The sequence below is a fragment of the Mycteria americana genome, chromosome 2 (assembly GCF_035582795.1).
Source record: "Mycteria americana isolate JAX WOST 10 ecotype Jacksonville Zoo and Gardens chromosome 2, USCA_MyAme_1.0, whole genome shotgun sequence".
NCBI lineage: Eukaryota > Metazoa > Chordata > Aves > Ciconiiformes > Ciconiidae > Mycteria > Mycteria americana.
This window is the reverse complement of record NC_134366.1, coordinates 158952019-158964818: the sequence shown is the minus strand read 5'-3', so window position 1 is coordinate 158964818 and position 12800 is coordinate 158952019. Positions and strand designations below refer to the sequence as shown.

At 38.0% G+C, this 12800-nt stretch overlaps 1 protein-coding gene across 5 annotated transcripts in view; it reads left to right on the top strand.

Annotated features, from left to right (window-relative positions):
* Positions 1 to 12800, top strand: part of TRPS1 (transcriptional repressor GATA binding 1) — a 218411-nt gene that overhangs the window by 169115 nt on the left and 36496 nt on the right. The gene's annotated exons all lie outside the window — the stretch shown is intronic.

The following is a 12800-nucleotide window of genomic DNA, read 5'->3' as shown; positions in this document are numbered from 1 at the left end:
GAGCTATTTTATTGTGTAGATGCTAATTAAGAATGATAGATACCAGTGACTGAGTGGCACATAATACATTTGGTCAGCATAAGTGAAAGGTCAGTTATCATTTTGACTACTTTAAGTGAAAATATTTTCCCTTATGTCGGTGATTTCAGAAACCACAAACGTCAAAGTGAAATGCCTTATTTCTTCTCTTTCTAGAATGTAGATTTTTAGTGACATGACAGGAGAGGAGTAATAGAAAGCATTTGATTTCCTATGGGGTTTCTGATGAAACAATCAGAAGAGGGAAAAAAAAGAAAAAAATGAAAACATTAATAAGTAAATATTAAATCTTGGCATTTTGAGTGTGTTCAGTTTGGGGTGGTTCTCTGAGATGCTGTAAAAGGGGCTGGCTTTCTGAGCGGGGCAATCCCCCCTGCCAGAAAATGATTCAATGAGACTGGACACTTCAAAGTTCTCTTTTGGAAATCTCACCCACTTGATCAAAACGTTCCTTGATGGTTTTAGAATATTTCTAAGTTACTAATTTTCAGGAAAGTGGGAAAGGGTAGCCTTAACTCCCAAACTAGGGATTAATTCAGACATTACAGCTTTATCCAGCGAGGAGGCAAGTCAGAAAGGGAGCTCATGCTCTGGCAGTAGGAATGTTAGACAGCTCACAGATGCTCGTACCAGGGCTACATGTTTAACTTCACTTGTCATCTCTGTGTTCTTCACAGCTTAGACACCTTCTATTTTTCTTTAATACTGTACAACCATGATTAAAGTCGATAGAAAAATCCTGTCCTGAGGCTATTAAGACCCTTAGATACTTCAAAGGGTACATGCCTAGGCAAAAGCATGACATGACTTTTTTTGAAAAAAGTCAAGATGACTTTTAAAATTTTGCATTATTAAAAAATCATTTGATATTTTGATCTCATATATTATGTAATGCCTCCTTAGGGATGAGCTGCTGCAGTTAAAAAAGAAAAAGAAAGGGGAAAAAAGGAGGTAACCAAAGACGACTTTTAATTCAGTTCTGTGATGGGTTTTGGGCTTTACCAAAGCCACTACAGCTGTAACTGGGGACTACAGTTAATATTGTAGTTCACGTAGCAATTGATTATTTTAAAAATACAAGCTTGAACTGACCACGAGGTGCTGTTATACCTCCTACACATCCTATTGCAGTTGAGAAAAGAGTGATGCTATATTAAAAAAAAATATGTAACATAATTGATAATATAACAGTAGAGAAATGGGATTACAAATAGCAGTTCATGGTTTTACATAGTAGTGTTAGTACTACTCAGTGCTTTAAAGAATAGCATCTCCTTGCTCAGAAAATCGCTACTCGATAGAGCTTCTAATAATGTCTGAGTGGGTGTTTGAATAAATGGTTTTAGCATGCATTAAGGTGAGTGACTAAGTCTGATTTCTTAGGTAAATGGGTATGATCAGTAAAGCTGAGCAGTACAGCAAAAGGGAGTGCAGCAAATGAGAAAGTAAGCACAGTAACAAAGTCAAAGGTCTTATCTAAAAGTCAGTGAAGGACTGAAAAACTCAGCACAAATCAGAGAGTAAGTTGTTCAGTGAAAAGGAAGAATAGCTGACTGGGCTCCAGATTTGCTCTGGCATAACTGGCATTTGAATATACCAATTTCTGAAGAAGACCCTTGACTTTGCTAAAAATGAAAAATAAAAATGAATAATGCTTTTTCAGGCTTTCAGCTCTTGAAAGATGCTAGCGACTGGGCAGGCAAACAGACTCACGGGGCTGTCTGTGGCCTTGCACCGGGGCAGGCACGGCAGTGCTCCCGCAGCTCGCCGGTGTGCGTTGGGTGAGAAACAGCGATAGAGTCTGACTTGGGTACACAAGAGGGAAGATTGTAACTAGCAGCTTATGTTTTAGTATAATGCTAACTTACTTGGGCAGCTCTGGGCACACTCTTCAGAAGCCACTGGTGACGTTGTAGTTGTGTAACTTGAACAGTCTCTGTTCTTGCTCAGGCTGCCAAGAATACTGCAACCCAAAAAGCCTGTTATGCAACTGCAAGTGAGAAACTTGGGCCACTGCAGACAGCCGCATCTCGACAATTGGATTTTTGTCCAGTCTGGCTTTTCAGCTCATTTTTTATGTTAACGGGACTACGGTTTTCCCATATAGGCTTCTTCACTATAACAAAGCCATATAGTTTACCAGGAAGCCGGACACAGTATTGTCGTATAACTGCATCTGTAGTTCAGCTTCTGTTTATCTCTACCTTTCTGAGCAGTTAAGCTGCTGACAATCTTCCAGGTCTAAGATCCACCGCAAAATTATAATCAAGTTAGGTGTTCTTTAGAGAAGAGGAGGCGAACTTTCCTGTACAGCTTGTTTGTCTGGACCTGTTACAGGAGTAACACAGGTCTGGAAGAGACCTCCTGCATCACTAGGTTCAGCCCCATGCAATCACAGGATGTCACATCGTCCTTTAATAATTAGATCAAGTTCTATTTTAAAATACATAGAACTTTTTTTTTTCCCCCTGCTATTCTTGTGGAAAGAGTGTTCCAGAAATCTGCTTGCTATAAACCAGCTTCTTGTTTCTGTCCTCAATTTATGCCTGACCATAATTGATGGAAGACTAGACAAATTACATCATTAATTGTTTATTCTCATTTGTGGTAGCCTTTTACGTGAGTGTCATCGTAATAAACTTAAGATATTGAAGTTCTTGACTTTAAAAGACTAAGAAGGATATGTGGGATCTGGGAATTTGAGTGGAAGGAAGTCTCTCCTAATCCAAGAGGTATTTTGAGTGGGTGTTTTCTGGGTGCTGTTTGTGCCCAGTTTCAGTGCTTGAATCTTTCTTGAGGTGAAGATGAGGTCCTTGTCAACAGAGGAAAGCACTCACTGAACTGCTAAGTGTGCATGATAATTTACCTGCAGGCGAGATAAAAAGCATTATGTCTTCAATTATTGATCTTACATTTGATTTGGGGTGCAAGAAATCATTTGAACCATTGAAGCAAGTTGTAGATTTTCTCTGGGAATTAATATGAGTAATTAAAAGATGAGATTTTCTGGCTCAAAAGGAGACAGCAGAAGACCCTGCTCAAATGGGGGTTGTTGAAATGGAGGGAGGTTATTAGTGACATCCAGGAAGCGTAGTCTAGGGACCAATTTTTTAAACAATTTCTTTAATGGCTGTGGCACAAAAAGAAGAGCGCAAGTATGCATTTGGGAAATGAGGATGAGAATTTCTGCTTAACATGGCTGGTTAGAGCGGTTGTTAGACAGAAGTAGCTCCTGGAGCAAAACCAAACAAGTAGCACTTGAACCAGACGCTGAGCTCCAGAGTCAGGCTCCTTCTTCCTTCTTCTGTCCCCTGATTTTTGAATTCATTACTGAAAATGGCCTTTGCTTCAACAAAGCTTGCCTCCGGGTGAAGATCTAGAATCCACCTCTCCTATTCTTTGTGCAGGTGGTATAACAGCTAAGCTAGAGGAAAGTGCTACCACGCTTGTCTCCAAGTGGATGTGTCCCCAGCTGCTCTGAAATTTTTCTGCACTCAGTGCTATGATTATTTTCTTAAGAGACATTTCAGTGTGTTTTGCCTGTTTTCCAGATTCCTGCTGAGCTTATGCAGGAGACAGACAGGGAGCTCTTGAGGCACAGGGAGCTCTGCTAGGGACAAAGTGGAGAACTTCATGTGGCTGAGGAGCTTTCAGGGGAAAGCCAGAGCTGTTTTGAGGGTTAATGGCTGCTAAGCAGGGCTAATGTAGCTCACAATTTTGGACTCAGGACAAACTAAATCCTGTTTTAGATGCCTAAAACCTTCTTTGGATCTGGACCAAATGCTTTATTTTTATGTTTGGAGAAATGTTGCGGAGAATGTAAGTGCTTCTGATTTTGACATGCAGATACTTAAACTTGATTAGAATGAAAAAGCAAGAATCTTATGCATAAAGAAGTGTTAAAAGACATTCAGATTGAGATCTAAGACTACAAAATCAAGAAAATCCTGGGGTAGGATTATTACATTAATCTTTCTGTCCTCCTCCACCAAACTCAAACTCCCTTTGTCCTAACATTGTTTATTCTAGCAAATATGGTTGTCTGTGTATCTGCCACTGGGGTAACATTTATTATCTTCATGTGGAACAGTTTATTATCATGTAACCGATATAAACAGTTAACAAGATGTTGTCTCTCTGATCTTTCTTGGCCCACCAGAGCCTGATTTGTTAACCTTCTGAGCCTGCTGTGAACCTTGCCTAGTTTTCAGTAACACGTACGAAGACGGCAGGCCTGCAGGCTGTGGGTGGCTATAGCTATTCAACTTGTTGTGCTCTTTTATTTTGCTTATCTGGAACATGTATTACTTTAGATGGGATAATTTGGGGCAGTTGTATTTTTTTAAAGTATTACAATATTGCAAAACCACCTAAAGTCTTGGTTGTTGCTTTCAGTATCCCAAAATAGTACTATAAATAGACACTGTAATATTGTACTTGTTTTTCTATTATTTATCTAACAAGCCACCCGTAGTGTGTAAATTCCATCAAACAAGGTCTGCGTTGTGAAAAAGAATAACTATTGGCGTCTGTTTTAAAAGGTATTCCATTTGTTTAGTGGGACTATATATACATTTAAAAACGGCCAACCAAATTAGGGTATGATGAAGTAACGCTTTTTTAGTGCTGCTTTGCTTCCTCTTCCAACCTGTTCTTTCTCCCTGAAGTGAAGAAGACAAGGGGCTTTGTCCTGAACGGGAATCCTGCCCCCTGAACCCCAGTCACTTCAGCTCAGCATTTTGTTGCAGGGAACAGCACTTCTCTATATGGGGCTGGGGAAGAGGGTAAATCATAATTAAATTAACACTTTCACTTTGTTACACATTTGGGCACCCTGTGGATATTCGACATAGATGTATAAATTGTCATTGTGAGGCTAGATCCCAAAAAACCAAAGAGCACTGAAGAATCTCTCTCTTTTCGGAAGTACTGACAGGTGAGCACCTCAGGAACTATTTCTTAAATACAGAGTAAACAAACATTTTAATGTGTGGCCTGTGACTTTCAAAAGGAAGTATATTAAAGAAGTTGATGTTTTTAATCTGTATAGCCATTGCAATATTTTAACTTTCGAAACTCTGTTTTAATGAGTGTCAATTGTGTAGCATGTTGCTTTTTACTAGACTCACAAGAACTAAATATAACACTCAGATTTCCAGGAACTCATAAAAACTCCTTTTGTGCAGAAGAAGGCATTTTTAATGTGTCTTAAAGCACAAATGTTTTACTTGTGGTTTTGCATGTAATGAGAACTATTACTATTCTGTATGCACAGTTGCTAGATCTGTGCGTAGTAACATGGCAGTATACATCCCCATTGATAAGTATTTCCCATGCATTTAAGACAGGATTAATGGGTTGCTTGCATGGCAGATTTTATTTCTAATTTAGAGTTTAAATCTGCAGGTATGTGCTGTTTACAGTGGAGGCAATCACTTGTTGATCTTTGCAAGAATTTTACATTTAACTTGATCAATACAAGAAATACTTTAATTTGCAAATGATTCAGATCTTTACAATAGTATTTTAAAATGAAATGTCCATCCTCTGCCTTCTTAACAGAGGCACTCTTAAGAGGCAGGTCATTTTAAAATATATATTATTAATATATATTATAAATTTTAGGAGTGTTCCCCACTTAAGCAACATTGAATGTGTGTTTAAAATTGACACTGTTGTTCAGAGCAAAAGAAACTCGAGTCCCACCTTTTGTATTGCCTCAGACAGGCTTCTGCACAGTAGCAGGATATGACGAAGCAATGTATATTTACAAATACAGAAAAAGAAATATGAAGACTCAGTTTTAATACTTGGTAGTTTATGCAAGTCTGTTGTCACCAGGAGATTAATGTAATCAAAATGACTGTCCTAACATAATAGATTGTAGACTAGAAGTGATTATATACATTTTCAAATTTATGTTTGTGTTTATATTTTAGTTAGTGGTTTAGGCTGTGAAATTTTGGCCCTGGGGTTAAACCTAGTTTTCAAACTAAGAAATCCATGGCTAAAATATGTTTGGTGGGAGGGAATAATATAATTACACATAGCTGTTTGATAAACAGCCTAAATTATGCTTCAAAGGACAGATGTGGCTTTAATAATCTGAACCATTTGCATTTTCAGATTAAACCCTGCTTGATTGCATTGTACTTGATATGTATACTTAAATCTATATGTTAAATGTTATACTTTGATATAGAGCATATTGTTTGACTTTGTTCTTATGATCTGACAAGCTTCATTATATAATAAACTAGTTTAAATAAATCTTAAAGACATAAAAGTGTTCTTGACAGTAAGAAAAAAATTTGAAGCACACAAATGATATATCGGTTAGATGTTCCAGAGAGAGTCAAAGCTTTTTTCATTCAGATCTTTGAACATGTGTTTTGAATAAAGCTGTAAGGCATTTTCCAGTAACCAGTGTTGTATTACAAAAATGAGTAAAGTAAAACAAAAGGAAAACATGTTTCAACATTTTATTCAGTATTGTCACACATTGTTGCACATTTCCAGCTGGAAGTAAATGTGACATTTGTAATGCTAATTTTTCAAACCTAACCTTTTATAACGTATAAAATATTACTTGGGATGGTGTGCCCTTGTGAAAAGAGCAGGAGTAATGAAGTACTCGATCAGGGTTCAATTGGATACCTAATGGCTTGAGTGCAATTACACTGCCAGTTTGTTGCAATCAATCAAACCCATTTCTGAATTGTTCTCTTAAACTGTATCTAGTGGTAACTGCTGATAAGCAGGTTACGGAGCACTTGACCTGGTATACTAGCAGTGCGTCTATCTCAGAAAAAACAACAAATAATGCTGTTAATGCTACGCTGTGTGTCCTGTGTGAGGGGAAAAGCCCCGATTCGTTAATACAGAAGAGCACCCTGTAGCCTTGCTCCACGTTATGTGTGATGGATAAACGTGAATGTAAGCGTAATGCAGAAGGATTTAAGAAAAATGCAGGGTATAATTTTGGTGTTACATATGTAATGCTGTTAATTGTGGGCTGCAGGTACATTAACTAACTCAGAAAAAATGTAGAGCTCTCCGAGCTGCTCCCCATTTTCGTCTATCAAAATGACAAATTGCCAGCCTCCCTCAGCTCAGAGAGAGGAGAGAAGGAGGAGGAGCAGAAGGGAAGGAGCACATGCAAGCAATTTGGATATTAAAAAATGCCAAATTAAAAAAAAAAAAAAAAAAAAAAAGAAAAATCGTACAATTAAGCTATAATGGAATTTATAGAAAGATGGATATAATTTATTTTGGTTTTATTTGTCCAGGACCATAACATATTAGCCTGGAAATATAATCTAAAACATACCACATACAGTGTCGCTAATGGGACATTTATGCTAAGGGGACTTATTCCCATACTTCAGGATAGGAAAAATATACTATAATGTTTCATCACAAGGCATTCCTCTGAAAGTGAAAGTTAATTAAATAGTTTTTACTGTTAGCTGAAAATATCATATGCCTGAAGACCCTTAATCCATGTGAGAAATGGTTGAACTCAGCAAATGTGGCACTTGAAGAAGGGCACCTTGAGGTTGGCAGTCTTCAGATTTCTGAGGCGAGTGGGTACCTCCTGACTCGCCATTGCCTGATTTTTACCCCACTGTGCCTCAGCAGGTGCCATTTTGCTATTGACTGGGGCACTATGAAAGTGTTTCGCTCTTTGTGTTTGATCCCGTGATTTCTCTCCTGAGTCTGGTAGCAAAAATGCCGTACGGTTGTAGCAAGACAGAGTGGATGCCAGCGCGATTTTTACAAGCTGGGTTAATGCTCACATTAAAATGTTGGTCCCATTGAAGATAGCAACGGTAATTCCATGCATCTCACTCAAAGAATATCTGCTTGTTTGCTGAGCAAATTCCTTGCTAAATATGTATCTTTTTGCTATAGTGCAAAATCTGTAAGGATTCAGTCTGTAGCTGTACCCCCTAAACATGTCCCAGGTGTCACCACATAATTTTGATGCTGAAAGCATTGACTTCCTCAATATTGAGCCTGCACCTCTCCTTCAGATTCCTGACTTGGCAGGTGTATAGCTCAGGTCCTCGTTTTTTTGAAAACTAAAACAAGCACATTTTCATTGCACAGTGAAAAATTGCAACTAGAAAAGGAAAGTAGAAAGGAGGGGTTTTTTTTAAAAAAATCAGTTAAGGACAAAACATATTTCCAGATGGTCTCTCTTATATTGTACTGCTTTATATACAGGGCCATCTGTAACTCTTTAGTTAATTTCCACTGGTCTAATTCTGTACTTGCGTGTATGTATCTAGAATAGATTTGACCAAAATATGGGGCTTTTATGTACTGTTTGTGGGATATTTTCAGAGTAATATATAGCAGAGCTTGGCTGCTCTGCCCTTTGTATAGATAGAGAATGCCAAAGGGTAGGGGAATGGCCTCCTCTCCTCTCATATCTTATCCGATTCTTTGGAGGCTCCTAAACTCAAAGAAGTAGAAGCAGCAGATTTAGTTCGTTGTGTGTAGATATACTGGGAAGCTCTGCATGCTTGTTTTAGCCCACAATATTTATTGCATGCGGCTTTCATATTAGTGTTTAAACCCCCCATCCATTTGCTGCATTTAAAAATACTTCTCCTCTCTTTTCCCGAAGATAGTCATTTAAAGCTTTCAAGGTAATGGTGGGAAAATTTTGTGCAGAGGCATTGATGTAATGGCAACAGCATTTACTCTTTTCACATTGAAATGGCAGTTTTCAAAAGACTTGGAATTGCAGAGTGGATTTTGGTTGCATTCATTTTTAATTGACCATGTCGAAAAAAAGAGGGAAAAAAATGGAGGAAACACCTGAAAACAGCAACCTGTCTGAAGTGTTTGTCACTCATTTTTTATTTTCAAAATGTCTCTTCTCTTTATACAACCTAAATAGATTGTAGAAAGTATAAAACAATTAAGAAAGTGCAAAACAATTAAGAAGTATATCAAAGTAATCTAATCGGATGCAATTCCATTAATGTATACAATGTTTTTTGCATTTCAGAACTATTTAAATATTTGTTCTAGATAAGATATATAAAGCAATGTAATTACTTCTGTCACCTCATATATTCGGATTCCACTGTCCAACTTTTATTTCTTACTGGTTTACTTACCTATTTTATTTTTAATGGCTTACCTTCTTTAATTAGAGAATGTTATACAATTCTTTTTCTGGGACTTAGACATACAAAGAAATAAGTGATATCATTTCTCTTTGTCTCTGGCACCATTTTTCTTTCTTCTTATTCTAAGGCTAACGTTTAGAAGAACAATAACATTGCAGTTGTCTCTGTCTCCTTGTAGATCTTTCATAACGAGTGTTTTCAAGCAATGAAAACCACAGAGCATATGGATCAAAAAGAATGGGATTCAGGTGATGAAAGCAATTGTTTCTTGGTGCCTGTCTTGATTTTCCTTTGAGTTTGTGCTGAAAGGTTGAGGTTGAAGTCAGATGATAATTTTCCAAGTTGCTTGGATGGTTTAACCATCCCCGTGTTGTCAGGAAAGTTAGCTGAATCTATTTGCATACCAGTTTCAGATGGAGATTTTCATCTTTCTTTCTGGGAAATCCTATCATTTCTTTACACGTAAATAGAAAACACCAAATATTGCTCTGATTTGCTGCCTTGGAATGAAGTGGCTTTCCTTATTATGTAAGCCTGGGAATAACAGAAATCTGACATCTCTGTTATAATAGGATGTTTATTACATATATTTCAGTTTATGACTAACACTACTGGTCAGAAATACCAGTGTCTGTGTCTGGAAAACAGTCCTAAGCCGCCCGTGGACCCCAGATAGAGGCTGCCCATGGAAGACGGTGGTTCCAACGAGTTGGGCCATCCCAGCACTCCTGTGCTACTTTGGGGTTTTACCTACATGACAATATATGAAGTGGAAAGGGTTTTTATAATTAACTGTTTCTGTAAAGTGCCTTCTGCAATAGACAACTGCTTAGCTGTTTTAAACAAATTACAGAAGTGTAGGCATCAGTGATAATGAAAAAGATAGGGAGTTGGTAGGGGGCTCTGGGAAGAGTGGCAAGCACGGGTTTAACTAGGACATGTTTCTGGCTGCCAGACTAAGAGAGCAGGTGTTGGCATTTATGTTCCAGCTGTGTAAATTGACGGTGGGTATCTGTTCGGGTAGTTGTTCATATGATCTTCTTTGGTGCGATGTTTGGGCACCTACATGATGCAAAGCAAAGAGAGGCCGGGCACTCGTGCAGCCCTGGGGGGATGATGTTGCTGTTGGCTGCTGCTGAATCAGCCTTACCAGGAAGTCAATGAGGATGCCAACATGTTTCTCTTTTTCTCTTCACTGTCTTGTTCTTCATGTTTTTTCTCCTTACCTCTCAAAGGAAAGAAATAAACATCTGAGTTGGCTGCGACCCTGTAACAACTTTCCCTCAAAGTGACAGGCAAAATAAATGGCAAAATGATATTGTTCAGAATTATTCATCTCAGACGGACTGCTATAAATTCACCAACATTGTAATCACAGATACTGAAAATAGAAGGATAAACTTTCTTTCCAAATGAGGAGTTCACTCTGCTTTTCCTGGTCTCCCCGAGTTAATTGTCTTACAGTCATCAGTCTTATTTGAGAGCCTCCAACTATCGATTAAATGTGACTTTCAATCTCATGTAGGACCTCTTGGTATTTTATTCAAGCATTCAGTCTGTCTTCTGCAGCTTTTCTGAGTTCAGGATTTCATAGTTTTGGAAAGTAGGCCATCTAATCTAGTCCATACATCTTTCTGCAACATCTACTGGAATGACATCGTAAAAGGCTATGAGTCCTAAGAGCACTGGCACACAGCTCTTATCGGTGGGGAAGTTTTATTGGGAAGAAAGCAAACAGAAACCCCAAATAAGGCACCATCCTGCTGCTGTGACAGCCCATTTCCAGAGCCAGGTTTGGTTGTGGATTCATCTTGTTTTATCTTTCAACAACACAATTGTATTTAATGTCATTATAATTTAATTTCCAGAAAATTCCCATATTTTCTTTCTGCTTATCTATGGAAACATAGGAGTAAGTCAATGACATTCAAATTCTTAGTGTACATCTGCAATACATGTTGTTCAAAACACATCCAATATTATGGTATGCTGGTATGGCATATATGGTATGCTGGTATAGCTGGTATGGCATTTGAAGATGGCATTTGAGGTCTGTTAGTTTGCCTGAAAAATACTTAAGTAATAAACTTGTACAGCATTTATGCTGTGAAGTAATAAATAGTTGATAAAAAGCAATGGTCTGTAGGCTCAGTGCGTTCCTCAGTGTCCAAAAATTCACTCATTAAATCCTCAAATGAACCTAACAGTAATCGTGACAACTGGCAGCACTAACACAATAACCTGCAAAAGATGAATTACTAAATGATCGCAGCTACCAGAGTTGTGCTCACAGTCTGAGTAGGGGCTATAGACAAATGTAATTGGGCTTAGTGAATAACTGGCCGCTTGAAGTCATGGATGCCAGACAAGAAGAAAAAAATGTGATGAGAGTTCGGCATCTCTGAGATAAGTAAGAGACGTATTTCCACAGGACAGTTAAAGGATTCCACAGGAAGTTTTCAGATTGAAAATAAGCATTTAAAAGACATGAAAATTAATACCCAAACCCTATGCAATATTCTTGGTACTACCCAACTGGAAGATTAAAACAGAGCCAATTTAAGAGCATGCAGAGAGGTTTGAATATACTCTGATTACTTATGTATAGCAATAGGGATAATCAGTTTATCATGTTTTTTTAAGAAAATTGTATTAATAGAGCTGCCATGAAAGTAAAAGTAATTGAGAACAGTATTATAGCAGCATTATAAATGCTGATGAAAGAACCAGTGGTTAGAATTCTCTTGTGGAATTAAATATGTCAAAACAACTTCTACACAGTGGAGCAAATTTTGTGTAAAAGCCAACAACGTTAAAAAAATCAGAAGACAAACAAATTTACCAAGGAAGCACGGAGTACAAATGAAAATTCAAAAGGTTAGACCATGATATTATTTGACTTTTTATAGATCAGTAGGATAATGGAAAGTGGAAAGTAAAATATCTTCAAATGTGTTTGCCCTAGGTACTGTACATCTGTTTGGCTTCAAACTTTAATGGAGTCGTAAGATAAAGGCTCTTTTAAAATAAATTCCAGGCTCATGCTATGTGCTATTTTAGATTCATCCAGGCTCGTAGGCTGATTCTTCTATGTTAAATTTAGGATCAGTAAATCACTGCTGTTGCAGCACCCCCACTGGTGGAAAAAGCAGAGATTGTCATGCAGAAAGGAGCAAGGTATTTTTATCTGTTAATATTAAATGACACACTGCTAAAATGGCTGTCACAAGTTGTGCTTTTGCTACCATATAAAGCACTATCGTGGCGGATGATTATGAAGTTTTGATTTCCCTAGTCCCATGCCACTTATTCAAGACATTTGAATAGCTGTGTGAGTTTGTAGCAGACGGTAGAGTGGACTCTCAAAACAAAGATTCTGCATTGTAAACTGACTTCCCGACTACAGAGCTACCCCAGGGCGAAAAACCTGTTGTCCTCGCAAGATCCATGTGAGCTGATGCTGTCAACTTATGGTCCCTTGAGTGCTGCTTTAACCAGAAGTCCCGTGAGACTTCTGCTTCGAAGCTAACCTTAGCTGGAAACCAGCTTGAACCTCAGGAGACTTCTAGGAGTTTGGTGTCCTATTTCAGGGGTGTGGGATTAAAAGGGATGGGG